This window comes from Wyeomyia smithii, chromosome 1 (assembly GCF_029784165.1).
Source record: "Wyeomyia smithii strain HCP4-BCI-WySm-NY-G18 chromosome 1, ASM2978416v1, whole genome shotgun sequence".
Taxonomy (NCBI): domain Eukaryota; kingdom Metazoa; phylum Arthropoda; class Insecta; order Diptera; family Culicidae; genus Wyeomyia; species Wyeomyia smithii.
Genome location: NC_073694.1, coordinates 188,048,385 through 188,064,525, shown reverse-complemented (window position 1 = coordinate 188,064,525; position 16,141 = coordinate 188,048,385). Strand labels below are relative to the sequence as shown.

The following is a 16,141-nucleotide window of genomic DNA, read 5'->3' as shown; positions in this document are numbered from 1 at the left end:
AGAATTCTTGTTGGTAGAAGCCGGTCGCTTTTTTCCTGAAATAACAAACCAAAACATACTTTAAAACAATGCTGTAATTATAGTTGGTTCCAGGAAACCTGAAACAAAGTGGAATAAAGAGAACAGTAGTGTAGAGAAGTCAAATGGCAACTTTTATAGAAGGCACTTTATATATACATATATTATAATCATATACACACTCACCAAAACATGTACATTCTACAGTTACACTTAGAGTGAGCAAAGAATCCACTGTAGATGTAATTGTATCATGTTTTGAAAATTCCATTTTATAGAACAATCTTTCAATTCTGTTTCAGATATTATTATGCCTTGTCTTTTATATACACGTATTTATTATACACATAAAAAAAAACTTCGAAAACGTGCAAAAAAATAATAACAACAGAAAAATGACAAAAAAATAATTTTGTAGTATGTTTTTAGATAATAGATTTTCCCAGAAAATAAAAATCAATTATTGAAGGCAATGTGCACTCGAAATCGTACTGTAAAAATCCCTCTTCCCTTCAAGAAATATAGGGCAGCAACCCTGTATACAGTGGATTTTTACCGTACTACTAGAAATGATCACATTTTAACTACATATATACACCCAATATAATATTTGCGAGAACCTAACACGAAAAAAGTAAGACAAAATATTTTAACGTCGGAACAGTAGCATGCATGCGCAAATAACAAAAAAAAAAACAACACGTAGACACTCATACACAGTCACGCAAAATGCAGAATACCAATTGAAAAGGTGTCCGCTTGAATTACAAAAAAAATAAAGAAGAACGTAAGCCAAATAGAAATACTTATATACTATATATTTGATGCTTTTAAAGTTTTGACAGTGTAGAAAATGGGATCTGAGTGAACTTTGCAGTAACATGACGGCTAGTTATGGTTCCTCCAGGATGCATTTTTTACTGAAACCAAGGTGGCTAGTTGCAAAAGGTCTTCAAAATTGAGAACCAATGTGCTTGACTGATTGGAAATATTGAAAAAAAAAAAAAAAACGATTAACCAATGTTTTTTTTGCTTGAATTGATAGACACTTCGTTCACCAAGGGTGAAATAGTTTTTAGAAAAAATAAATTTTCAGCAATTCTTGATGGTAATGAATTAATCGAAGTTCGCTATGAAAGCTTTTTCAAAAACCCCCTTATTATAACTAAATTAGTGAAGTTTTTTTTTGTCACCATCTTGACTGCTGTCAAATAAGCGCATTTCGATCGTGTTTACGTGTCAGTGTGTATGTGTACACTACTCATTGCAACACTACTACTATTGCAACACGCAGTTTGAATATTGAAGTTCAGCAAAGTTGATTCAATAATTATTCTCCATTCTTAGGAAGTTTTAATTTTGTGATTAATCCACCTAAAATTGAGAAACGAATTTTATTTTTTTCATTTTTGCATATAAAAATTCATTTTGCTCGGCAAATTTGTAGCACATTCTATAAGAAACAACTTTGTCAAAGACACCATATTTCTATTTGCCTATTAAAATTGACTTCTGTGGAGTTTACTTTTATAGCTGGCCACTAAAAATCAACTTTTGCAATATAACATTCAATAATGATTTTCTAAAATTTTTAAATGTTCTGCAATGTTGTTTGCTATAGCGAAATAAACAATTTCTCTAAAAAAAGGTTATTTTTATCTCTGTGATTTATTTGATTATTGACGATTTTTATTGAAATAATGCACTAATTCACTAAAAGATATCTACAAAATCTGCAATTGTCTGCAGACAAAACTATTTCTATATTGAAATATAAGTAAACCATCATTCAATCCAGATATAGGCATTCGTCTCTTGCTGTCTCTCTGTGTAGATATCTGTAGGTAAATTAGTGCATTGTTTAATAAAAATCTCCAACAACTTAATAAATAAAGGAGATAAAAATAAAGTAGTAAACAACATTGCAAATTATTAAAAATTTTTAGAAATTATTGAAAAAAAAATTATTAACAACTAGAAGCCCTTATCCTCCTGAACAAGTTTGCTGAGAACCATCAAAATTTACATCAAATAAAAAAACCTCCGGAACAACTTCACTAAAGATCACAACTTTGTAAGTGGTGAGAATTTTAGTACCTGTGGCCCCTAGTACAGAAAGCGAGGAGAGCAAAATGTTGTATTAGGGAACGCGAGTGACTGATGACAGACGAGCTACTCGTCGAAAATCCAGCCGACTCGCCATCTGCAATACCAAAATTGGTCAGACGAGTAATTCGCCGCTCTTCGAAACAATTTGTCCACCGGACACAAGTCCTCGACCCCATTAACAACTTTGCTGAAGATCACAACTTTCTACGTTTGCCGGAATCACGAGATAGGGTTACTTAAATCTGCCCATTTTAGGTGATGCTAAACATTGCGGGGTGCAGCCACATTTAAACTTTAGTGAAGTGATTCCAAACTAATGGCGGGTAGTGTACACCACATCGATTTTGTAGTTTGGTTCACTTCACGAAAGTTGCTCAGTTTATTTCGGCAAAATTCCTAACAGCGCACAGTGGTCAACTTCAGAGCAAATTACGGTTTCTAACCTTATTCCGTATAAAAGTAGACTTCATATATGTAATATTACCGATTCAGCTTCATCAACCGTCAAACGAACGGATTTTTAGTCTTCTTAAACCGAATCGTTTGTAATTTGAAATCAGATTAACTGTTCCGAAGATATTACAAAAATAGTGCCAAATGATTCAAAATTATAAAGTTAGGTTAATTGTAACCACATAATGTGTCTAGGTAGTTACTGATCGATCCTGGACACACACCGGTGCACACTGTTTCCAAAGCTGCAAAAACGTGATCGAAATTATTTTGACCCAAGAACATTGATTTTAGGTCCGTAACGTCTTCAGCAAAGTTGTTCCATTAATTATTCTCCATGGTATAGAAGTCGCAATTCCATGATTAATCCACTCAACAGTGAAAAACGAATTTTACTTTTCTCATTTTGGAATATAAAAATCCACTTTGTTCAGCAAAGTTGTAGCAAATTTTAAAAGAAACAACTTTGTGGAAAACATCATACTTCTATCTATCTATTTAAATGGACTTTTGTGGAGTTTTCTATATATTACTATTTAATTCTTTTTTTGCTATTTAACTTTTTATAGTGATTTTCTAAAACTTTTGAATGCTCTACAAAATTGTTTGCTACAAGGGAAAAAATAATATCTCTGATTAAAGTTTATTTTTATCTCACATGTGTTTTTGGTTGTTGACGATTTTTACTAGAATAATGCGCAAATTCACACAAATTACTCTTAAAGCAAAAAATAATGATTTTGGAGTCGTAGTGTCTTCAGTAAAGTTGTTCTATAAATTATTTTCCTCTTTGTAGAAGTTAGAATTTTGTGATTAATCTACCTAAAAGTGAAAAATGAGTTTTATTTTTCTCATTTTTGCATATAGAAATCCACTTTGCTGAGTAAAGTTTTAGCACATTTTGTAAGAAACAACTTTGTCGAAGACACTATACTTGTATCTGCTAACTTGAATGATCTATTGTGAAGTTTTCTCTAGAATGCCCCTAAAAATAATTTTTTAATATAACTTTTTATAGTGATTTTCTAAAATTTTTCAATGTTCTACAATGTTGTTGACTATCATAAAACACACAAGTTCACCGAAGAAAGTTTATTTTTATCTCTTAAATTTATTTAGTTATTAAAGATTCTTATTGAAAAAATGCACTTATTTATTTACAAATATCTGCATAGGAGACAGCGAGAGACAAATGCCCATATCTGGATTAAATGATGTTTTATTTATACTTAAATATAGAAAGGTCTAGTCTGCAGATATTTGCAGATTTCAAAAATAACTGTTAGTAAATTAGTGCATTATTTCAATAAAAATCGTCAATAACCGATGAAATATGAGAGATAAAAATAAACTTTCTTCGATGAAATTGTTTGTTTTGTGATAGCAAACAACAATGTAGAACATTGAAAAATTGTAGATAATCACTACTTAATGTTATATTGAAAAAATTGATTTTTAGTGGCAATCTGTAGAAAACTCCACAAAAGTCCATTTTAAAAGGCAGATAGAGGTATGGTATCTTTGACAAAGTTGTTTCTTATGAAATGTACAACAACTTTGCCGAACGAAGTAAATTTTTATATGCAAAAAAGGGAAAAGTAAAAATCACAAAATTGCAACTTCTACAGAATAAAGAATAAATAATGGAACAACTTTTCCTTAAGGCACTGTGGCTCTAAAATCTATCTTTTTTGGGTCAAAATAATTTCGATCACGTTTTTCCAGCTTTGAAAACAGTGTGCGGTGTTCAGTTTATTTTAAATCAAACCGAATTTCGTCATGCGACCCTCCTTTTCTTGGATTCCTATGGAAAGGTTAGCATTCCGCCTGTTTCGAAGCCTGGTCGAACTTCTTGGTGAATGTTTTCAAAAATAATGTAAAAGCTGCGTCGTGTTTCGGGCTTCTGAAAAAAGCACGTGCTACCGCCTGTTTTTTTTCTTCATACCGGAACATCTTCGAAAATTACTCTTCTTTCTATGCGTATTTATTTTTGGATAATATAAGAATAGCGTTATACGTTGGTACTTTTTATAGTCACTTAAAATATCGATTTCACTTGTGCAGAAAAGAAAATACTACAAGGTATACAGCCCTAGAGGTTGTATGAAATGGTGACGTAGGACTAAATGTATACATTATATGCTGCGATAAACTATTCATAGGCAACACAACCGTTTTATTTGATGGTCGTTATTGTAAAACTAACGATGCATGAATACATGAAAATTTTACACTAGTAGTAGCTGCGAAAATTCTCATAACTCTCATCTTCAAGCATCTGTAGCTCTGAAAAGAACCGATTCTATAATCTTCAGCTCGAAATGTGTGCTATAGAGCGCTGATGATCGCACCACCACCGGTAGTATTGAATATTTTGTTGGCCGCGCAAAATTGCTCTCCGCTGTGCCCTTTAGTAGCCAGCACAATTTCCTGTAGCGTACGATGGTAACTGTTGCTGCCGTATGCAAAATAAAGGTAACATGCTCCGCGGTGCCTGGAAGTTGACTCGTATGCAGCTCTCGTTTCTCAATGCCGCTTACCTCTAACAGCTATACTCCACTCGCTATTGTGTGACAAACTGAACTGAAGCTGAATTTTCTACACGCAGTCTTTTGCAACTTTGCCGAACGAAGTAAATTTTTATATGCAAAAAAGGGAAAAGTAAAAATCACAGAATTGCAACTTCTACAGAATAAAGAATAAATAATGGAACAACTTTTCCTTAAGGCACTGTGGCTCTAGAATCTATCTTTTTTGGGTCCAAATAATTTCGATCACGTTTTTCCAGCTTTGAAAACAGTGTGCGGTGTTCAGTTTATTTTAAATCAAACCGAATTTCGTCATGCGACCCTCCTTTTCTTGGATTCCTATGGAAAGGTTAGCATTCCGCCTGTTTCGAAGCCTGGTCGAACTTCTTGGTGAATGTTTTCAAAAATAATGTAAAAGCTGCGTCGTGTTTCGGGCTTCTGAAAAAAGCACGTGCTACCGCCTGTTTTTTTTCTTCATACCGGAACATCTTCGAAAATTACTCTTCTTTCTATGCGTATTTATATTTGGATAATATAAGAATAGCGTTATACGTTGGTACTTTTTATAGTCACTTAAAATATCGATTTCACTTGTGCAGAAAAGAAAATACTACAAGGTATACAGCCCTAGAGGTTGTATGAAATGGTGACGTAGGACTAAATGTATACATTATATGCTGCGATAAACTATTCATAGGCAACACAACCGTTTTATTTGATGGTCGTTATTGTAAAACTAACGATGCATGAATACATGAAAATTTTACACTAGTAGTAGCTGCGAAAATTCTCATAACTCTCATCTTCAAGCATCTGTAGCTCTGAAAAGAACCGATTCTATAATCTTCAGCTCGAAATGTGTGCTATAGAGCGCTGATGATCGCACCACCACCGGTAGTATTGAATATTTTGTTGGCCGCGCAAAATTGCTCTCCGCTGTGCCCTTTAGTAGCCAGCACAATTTCCTGTAGCGTACGATGGTAACTGTTGCTGCCGTATGCAAAATAAAGGTAACATGCTCCGCGGTGCCTGGAAGTTGACTCGTATGCAGCTCTCGTTTCTCAATGCCGCTTACCTCTAACAGCTATACTCCACTCGCTATTGTGTGACAAACTGAACTGAAGCTGAATTTTCTACACGCAGTCTTTTGTATCGAGTTTAGCGTAGATTTTTGCCATTAGGGCGTGACCACACAGCTTGGAGAAAGAGGAACAAACCAAAACACATTCGATACTACTGAGTGATTTTCATAAGCATCAAAATAAAGTTTTTGCTTTCCCGATGCGAAAATCACTCTGGTTGTTAGATTAACTAATTTTCGTTGATAATATTTGGCAGATAACGATGTTCGAGTGGACACAAACAAACAATTAAACCGGAAAATCACTCAATTTAGCAGTGAAAATTCTTGAAATGAGGGTTTTATCTTGCTGTGATAAACTATTCATAGGCAACACTACCGTTTATCTTTGGTGCGCCCTGGTCGTTATTGTAAAAATGATTATTGAGAAATAGATGAACATTTCACACTAGGAGTAGTTGTGAAAATTCTCATAATTCTTATCTTCAAGCATTTATAGTTCTATAGCGTTCTATAGCTATAGCTTTATAGTTCTATAGCGTTCTATAGCTAAAGCTTGACCTTGGAACTTTTCACCTTTTTCCACCATTAAGCAGTGAAGCAACAATGTTGAACATTATATCAAAAAATTGTTACACATTTTATCTAACCATCGACATATTAATGACTAATATGCATTAAGTCGTTCGCTCGCTATAATCGTTTGAAATCTGACGCAACATTTGCCAGTTTCATTTTCAATTTCACAAAGTGTAATCTAGTGTAGAAAATAAAGACGTAGTCCTACGCCAAAAAAAGAATCAGCGGCTACACTTAAGGTATGTTTAGACTATCTGATTTTTCATCTGATTCGAGCTGATTGCTCGAAAATATATCGAATGCAATGTTGGTTTACGTTTACACCTATTCGATATTGTGCTTTGACATGCTGTTTGATATGTCGAATGGAATAGGAACGTTTCTATTTTTGTTCGACTCCCAGAACTTAGCAACCTTTGATATTTTTCAGTTTTTTGTTTTGGCTTTCCATAACAAACATCTGTTTCGTTTTTTGTGTGCTGGCAAATATTGAAATGGAGAAAAGAATTAATTTGACATTCATTTGGCAGTTCTTCCTTTCGACTTGTGCAAGCAGTGTGAACAGCGCCATACAAACAGGTTCGACAAAGTATGTCGAACGGTAATTTGAGCAAACTTTCGATTTCTGCAGTGGTCAACATCAGACCGACATGTCTAATAGTCTTTAGTCTAATAGTCTTTAGTCTTTAGTCTAATAGTCTAATTAGTCTAATAGTCTAATAGTCTTTCAACGTTGTGTTCTTCACGTTCTTCATATTTGAAATAGCCGTTTGTGGAGCACGTGTTCCATGGCAATTACGATTGAATGAAGCGCATAAACCTGATACACAATCAGAAAAACTTGTGTGAAAATATGTTCTTGTTCTCCAAAGTTGGATGAAACGCTATCTATCGCTAACTCAAACCCTCACCATTTTGAAGCTTATGTATTTACCTTTCAAATGAAACCTATTGGATAGCGGGCTCTCATGAGCGACTATAGATTCAAAGCATATTTAACCCGAAATATGTTTATAAAACAACAATTTAACACAATCCACAAACTTCTAGTTGCTTGAAAGTTTCTGAAATCAATAGAAATGTGCCTTTGGCATATGTGAACAGTTTCTCTGCAGAAGTGCCTCCTGTAAAGCTACAGGATGGTCTCAAGATATATAATGCATACAGTGATTATTCACGAAAAACACGATGCTGCAAAAAAATCAAGTCAACGGATTACACTCAAATTTTAGATATATGTCTCGAGAGGATTAGGGAAGCCTTTGACTTTGAGGTTTTGGCTGCCCTTGGACCGCTGCACAGTGGCAGGTACCTATACAAAAGTCGGAAAAAACCTAAAAGTCATTTTTATATGATTGGAAATTACATATTATTACAATTTTGGAGTGGTGAACTCATTTATGATGTCAGAAAATGTCTAAAATAGAAATTTATGCACCTAAAGTGCCGTTAGACCTTTCTCATGATCAGGTTTTTGTTTTTGCTTCAATCTTGCTTAAAACTTTGATAGGAGAGCTGCTCTTATATTCATCTCAACACCTACATTCATCCCTTTGCTCTCATTTGTTCGATTTTCTATAAAATTTAACTTTTTACCTTTATTATACTCAACAAAGGTTATAAAATCGGTCAAAAAAACGCAAAATAGATCCAAGATCTGGAGGGCCGAATCTTATATACCATTCGACTCAGCTCGACGAACTGAGCAATGTCTGTTCGTGTGTATGTGTGTGTGTGTGTATGTATGTTGTCTGTATGTATGTGCCGCAAAAAAACTAACGCACCTTTCTTACAGAACGCAATATCCGATTTTAATGATCTTATACGCAAACGAAAGCTACTGTGCTCCCAAAGAATGCTACCGAGTGGATTTTCGATTAGTGGCTTTGATTTTGAATTATCGATCAAAGAGTATTTTTTGTATGAGACATTTAACTTTCAAGGCAAAATGAATGGCACGGAGGGCCATGTGTTGTATACCAATCGACTCAGATCTACGAACTGAACAATTTCTGTATGTATGTGAATGTGTGCCTGTATGTATAGATGTGTAAATATGTTGTTTATATGTGTAGTATATCAAAATCGAACAAAAAAAATAACAAAAAAAACCCGTTCTGCAGTACGCATATTCCGATTTTGATGTTCGCTTCAATGCTCAAATGAAAGCCCCGGAGCTCTTTGAAAATCATACTGAGTGCGATTTTTTATTGGATGCTTGAACTGTAGAGTTTTGACCAAAGTATATTTTAGACATGGGATATTTTACTTTCTGGATAATCATCGACAACTTTGCATAATTTCTACACTTTTCGTAGTGCGGTTTCTGATGTAAATAAATTAATTTTAGAGCAAATTGCAATGCTTACTTAGCTTCTTTTCTTGCTTGCGAAGCTTCAGTCTACACTTTCTTTGAAATATATAATCAATTTTACGTTGAACCCAGATTTGCGAAAAATAAGAAGCTTTTACAGCTTTCGGGGAGCATTGAAGCAAAACCTGATCCCACAGTGTGCAAATGTAACACAATCAGCGATGCAGATATTGCAGATGCAGAAAACATAAAAAAATCGCTGTTTTGTTTGCAATGCTACGTTTTGAACAGCTGGAAAAATTTTCAGTTGAACTTTTATTTGATGTTTAATATTAGGTTCTAAATATACTTTTAACTCGTGACCAAGAATTTAAAAAATTGTGAACATCGAGATACGATCATTTGCAGTTTGGATGAAACTAAAGCAACTTAACATGGCTATACACGTTTACTAGTGTGCGCAGGTGGAAAGTCACTTATTCCTATGATATAAATATTGGATATAAATATTGGTTTCTAATTTAAGACAAAGTGCAAATAAGTTATTCCATTTCTCGATATCGCAGGAAGTTTTATAAAGTCTTTATTTCGGATTTTATTGTACAGCCTAGGCCTTCGAAAAGAATAATGTTCTCTTCTACACACCGAAAATCCAAATCTCTCAAATGTCGCGAAAACCTTCATTTTCAGATTATGCATTTGAGATAGAATTGAATTAACAACTTTCGTCAATGGTTATATTTTTTTTCTTTGTAATGCTGATCTGAGGTTAGTAGAAGTTTGCTTCAATTCGTAAAAAAGACTTAATGCTGATTCATAATTCTAGGTCTTGCGATTTTTTAAAATAATGCGAATGTGGTATTCAAACCTGGATTATGGGGAATTAAAAATTAGAACTGCCTCGAACTAACATACATATTTGCTGTTCTAGTATGAAATCAGCATCTTTGTTATCTATTACTTTTTACTGTTTCTGTTTATTTTGAAAAAAAAAAAGGTTGCTTCTATCCAGCATTTAAAAATTGGTTCTCGATTGAAAAAATAATACTCATATACTCCAGTGATATCATCCATAATATTTGCGAAAACCACGTCAAGCTATAGTTCAAAGATCGTCTTTGGTTCGCCTTCTGAAAATTATCTTTTGAATTCATTTTATTCATAATTGAAATTGGATTTATACGATTTGTGATTTACATACTGGCCTACTGCCTATAATCGCATACCAGTCCCACGTGCATTCTGGTCGTTCTTATAGAGAAGTTATGGTAAATGTCTATCTCATTATATCATGTCGAAAATATGGGAATAAACCACGCTCAACAGTTGAAATTACTTAAGCACGAAAAATACCTTTACGTGCTGGTTTCTCAACTTGATGAAAATGAAGATGGGACTGATATGCGATTATAGGTAGCCTAATAAGTATACAATTATAGTTAGTATAACAAAGTTTTCTGCACCACTAGGTGGATTAATTTAGGTTTTTTTTTAAGTAAAAGTAGTTTTATTTTACCTCTTAATTAAGTCGAGTGGTCGGAACTTAAGAGCGATGAGAAGAGCGAAATAAAAGCGACGGAAAGAATATAGGTGCTCAGATGAATATTAGGGTGGTTCCCACACTTGTTTTTCATCGAAAAACTTAAGAATCGCATTTTTTTTGTTTGGTTCTTAGGGTACTCCTTTCTGAATTAGGGTGGTGCAAAAATCATAATTCAATTTATTTCATTTTGAAAATGTTTTAGCTTTTAGGCCTTTTGACCAATTCAAGATCTTTCTGCGACAAGTTAAAGGTCTTCTAAGGAAAATTATGAGATGGTATCGTAGTTAATTTCAACGTCATTGAAAATATAAAAGACGATATGTTTTTTTCTCATCAATTCAACTTATTCTCTCTTTATACATCTTGCAGTACTGAAAGCGGTTTACAAGTTTATATAAAAATGCTTGAAACTCCTGGAAAAAACTTCACGTATACTTCCCAGTCAAACATGTTGTTTAAATATACGAAATTGAATATTTTACAACTGACCACCACACGTCTCCATAGTTTTATTTTCAAAATATCTCACTATGAGCAACGATGTGCAAAACGGGACCCAAAAATCTGAAAAGTACAATAAATTTCCCATTGAATGTTGGTTATCTGATCGTTCCGAACTGTTTCACAAGATTGTACGGTAGAAATGAAATTAGAAATACATGATTTTTTAGCTTCCCTGCAATATCTTTTACCTCGATTGAGAAATTAGTTATATGTTTGGAAAGTCTTGAAAATCGTCCAAAAAGTACACAAATTTCCCTTCAAAATGAATATTGTTGAATCAAAATCGGATCACAACTGAGGAAGTTTCAGGTGTTTGAAGTTGAGCTAAAAATTGTGATTTCAAACATGAAAATCATCGAAATTGCCTGATATAGCAACATTCAAAGTCCGATTAAAAAATGATATCTCAACCGATTGTCATGAAACTTTGGGAAAAGGTCATTTACACTTTGAGAATCTTCGGAAAAATGCAAAACATCAAAAAAAAAATCGCTCATCTAGATGTGATTTTTCAACCTAAAATATCAATTACATGTTCTTGACATCATTCCTAGAGTAGTATTGTTCTTCTTGATAGTAAACTTATGATCGTAGGGGGCTCCATGGCAAATTATAACTTTTCTCAAAACTGTTTCGCCTCTTGGCGATTTCAGAGTCTATCAATTGAAACAGATAAAAATCGTTTATTCTTTTTCCAATATTTTCAATCAATTCAGCACATTAATTCCAAATTTCGAAGACTTTGTGGAACTAGCGTCTGGTTCCAGCGAGAATTGCTCACCATCAGATGCAGGAATGTGTGCTAGTACTGTGCTTGACTGCCAAAAATCCTCTAATTTATTAACCAGGCTAATACACATACACGTACTGTATTTTCCAAATTTTACCTGCCAATTTTTATTGTGTAACCTTATTCATTCCACCGCTAGACAAAATAGTCTTGTTTTAAGTTTTTGTATACACTCACCAATCACATATTCTTGCAACAGTCCACAATTTAAACCATTAACCAACCGCGTGTTACTGGCATCAGAATCAGAACCGATAGTGTGCGTATTTTTAAGAACAAAGTTATAATCAAAGTTTTACAAAATATTATATACAGTTACGTAGCAGTTTTAAAGTTGTCGAACTGATAATAATCCAAACTCCAAGGCAAATAATTACTGTTTGACAAAAAAAAAATTGTAACTCTGTGGAAATGCATAAAGCAAATTTTGTTCGGTAGACGGTTCTAAGAACAAGCCGGAAAGTAAAAAAAAAATACCGACAAACTTATCAAAACGAGTATAAATTTATAGTAATGTTCAAAGGTGTTAATATAGCATTAATTCACAAAAAATAATGAGCCACTTGAAAGTAAGTTTAAAAAAAAAATCTACAAATTTAACCTTACAAATAACATATGATCAGACTACCTAAATTGGGATATACCAAACCAGGAAAGCAATATTTTATTGATAAAAAAAACTAACTACAACTTATTTAATCTCAAAAAAACGGACAAAAGTTGACTAGCATTTGCTACTTGCCGTTTACAGCCATAACTAACGTTGCTTTAATCCAACGAGGATGTGCGAGAGAAATAAACCAAATATTGAAGCACGGTGAGTGAAGTTGGTTGCAAATAATTATTTTACCAGTTCTAATATTTACATGCAGCGAAACAGTCTTCATTTTAACCTAAGTATTGCGTCGAATGGTTTCCTTGAGATCGGTTTAACAGTAGCTAACCGGTTTCATCGATGTACCGTGCACGATTCTTCAAACAAAAAATACTATATCATTTTTTTTTTTAATATTCAAAATAATGAAACAAAGCATTAGATACGAAATTTACGATAACTGCTATTCATAACTAGAATGAACTGATTACTCTTGCTGTAAGTAAATGTTCTAAACCGTACAATAATTCCCTGCTTAGATTTGCATCCCGTCGAAACCGAGCCAACATCGACGGCGATTTAGGGTGACCAACCTAGCAACATTCCCTTATACTCAAAACCAATTATACACATTTAGACCATACACGGTTGTGAAATATTTTATATCATTATTCCTATTTAATTTTTTGTTCTCCCTTAAGTTCAGTAAAAACTGTTACTACGAAAAAACCAATTTGGTCAATTTTTTACACACGTTAATCGTTTACATTACCTAACGGTCGAAACGTTTCGCATTTTGAAATGAAATCTACTTATATAGAAAATCAAAGAGAGCTTACAAGAAAAAAAAAATTATAATGTAGAAGTAACATGTTATTTATACAATTTAGCGCAGTTTTACCGCTTACTAGCTTAAGTTGAAACGTTTTAAACGTCCGTTTTAATCATTCTCACACATCCGCCGAAAACAAAACAGAAAAAGTCCCTTTGTAATACTATAGCTTGATGCAATCAACTATCATTTAACACTGTAGTCCATTGATTGTGTTACCGTCAATCACGAAGGAGGAGTCCACTCTTGGTAGATTAGTACAAACTATCACTAAGGCTCGCTATTTTTTCAGAATTTCAAATTTCAAGTGACCAGCCGAAACCGATTCATAAAGATGTAGGGAGAAAATGTCAGACAATATTTATACCATAGTTTAAATTTTTGGCCAAAACGAATTTTGTTCCGTATCAGTCTAATTTTAGAACGTTTTTATATAACAACAACAACAAAAATATAAAATACCAAAATTCAAGCCTTATGAGAATCGTTTTCGAGTAAATATGACCTACTTCCAATTCGTAGTAATACATGTTCTTGAATGTATTTTCGGCACATGTTTATGTATATGTGTGCGATAACTCTAACGCCGTTTACAGAGCTCTCTCTCCAAAATGAAAAATTAAAACGCATATACACTAAAAACGCATACACTTACACAATCAGTACACGAACACGCACTTTTCTCTGTCATCTCTGTTCGAATAGTATACAAAAGTTATAGAAACGTACACCTAATAAAATCGTCTTTGTCAAACTAAAACAGGAACAGAAAAAAAATCGATGGATACCTAGTACCATCAGTAGAATTATTATTGGAAAAAAAATAAAGTAATGTCACATATCACAGAAAGAGCAAAATTTCGGTAAACATCTGAGAAGAATTCCTATACATAAAACCTTTACCTACTCTAACACACTAGAGCTAGCAAACTTAAATCGAACATAAAAGAGTTATTGAAGGAAGGCAAACCAACATGATAATAATTTTTGGCGTTGTACACACGTAGAATTAAAAACAAAACACAAAAAAAAAGATCTTTAATATTTATTCAGCAACAAGAAATCCTATCCATTCAACATCATCTCGTTATTGAGAGTTAATACAAAAAAACTACTACTAGTGTTAATTTTTTGCACAATATTTACAACCAAAAATGTAAACATTACAATTTTTAGAAGGAATTACGAGAAATATTAAAACAGAACTATTTTTTGAAACAATTATAAACAAAACGGTAATAACGAGCAAGAGTTTTAAATTTACAGTACGATGTATAGATCAATTATAATTATTGCTATTAATATTATTACTATTTATTAGCATTGTGTTGAAAGGATTCCAGTTTCCAACACTGACAATTAATAAAAAAAGAAAAACGGGAAGAGAACAAACAGAGTACAGTTCACTCCAAACTACTAATATGTATTTTAAATAGTTTACCACGTATATTAACTGCAAACACTAAACGATAAAAAAAGTAAAGAAAATGCAAGCAAAATCCCAGTTGTAGTTTACCCGACCGAGTGTAGTATGTACGTATATTATAGCAAGTCAACAGAGTGAGTGTAATAAGTGAAAAGAAGAAGCAAACAATAGGTGTAGAATGTTGGTTGGGATATTGGTGTATTTGAATTGTCTAATGAAAGCATTTTCCGCAAGATTCTAAAAACTTCCCCCTCCTAAAATCTAGGTTTAACAGCACAACGATCCCCTTCATGTATCTTCGGTGATTGCTTGAAAACTTCACGTGCGGCCAGTATTTTTCGTAAATGGACTTTTCTGCATAAGCGTGTACATATGTGTTGACAAAATAAATAGATACCTCTGTAAAGGCACTTTTGAGCGGTCTATAGAACTAGAAAAAATCATAAGAATTCTCATAACCGAAAAAAAAAAATAAAATTCTCTTTGAATAGTCACCGGGCCTTTGTCTCTTCTCGGAAGCCATTGTGACGCTATTTGGCGCATCCCAACCAACCAACCAACCGCTCGTGTCTGGTGGTTTAAAACTTCTTATACCAAATCGATCTTACAGTAAAAGAAAAACAGCAGATTATTATCTCAAAAGTGGGACGTACTTTAAGAAGTTACAGTCTATTTTAGGCGCGAAAACTTTCTCACACTTAAATCTGTTTTTAATCAAAGCTTCTCGATTTGATCTCTATCTAAAATTGCATGAAACGTCTTTTGATTTGTATGTTCGAAAATCTTCACGTTAAACTATTAGAACTACGAAAATATTATCTGATGATCATTGTACCGTATACAATAAGCGCCCCTTTTCTGTCAACTGCTTCTAGTGCGTTCCAACCTTAAATAAAATTAAAAAAAAAATCACCTAAAAATCGTATGATCGGTCGACCTTTACTTGAATATCATCAGGGTATATTTTAGTTCATACTAATTGAACGTGAGTAAAGTTTCTGCAGGATTTTGTAATAGAGACATACTGAAATATATTGAAATACATTAAACAAAAAGATATGCTAATATATACAACACATATTATATATACAACGTACATATATACATTTTGCCGCTTAATAGTAATATTTTCCAAAACCAGCAGAATTAAATCTAGACGATATAGTGGGTGACAAAAATCGCAAAAAAAATACAATGACCGATTCTCCAAAAGCAAATCCGGCTAAAACAGAAGAAGAAGAAAATTGATATGATCGTTCATTATTAGTGATGTACGTGGACGCGTATGGTACACTGTTTTTATTTTATTGTAAACAATTTGTGGTTCTTTTTTCTTAAGCATAAATAAAGTATTCAACTTTAGAGAAAA

General features: G+C 33.2%; 1 protein-coding gene across 1 annotated transcript in view; it reads left to right on the top strand.

Annotated features, from left to right (window-relative positions):
- Positions 1 to 16,141, top strand: part of LOC129718256 (B-box type zinc finger protein ncl-1) — a 39,673-nt gene extending 23,532 nt beyond the window's left edge. Inside the window, exon 6 of the mRNA XM_055668848.1 lies at positions 1 to 16,141. This exon is cut by the window's left edge and continues 17,998 nt beyond it. The gene's annotated coding sequence lies outside the window, so the exon portion shown is untranslated.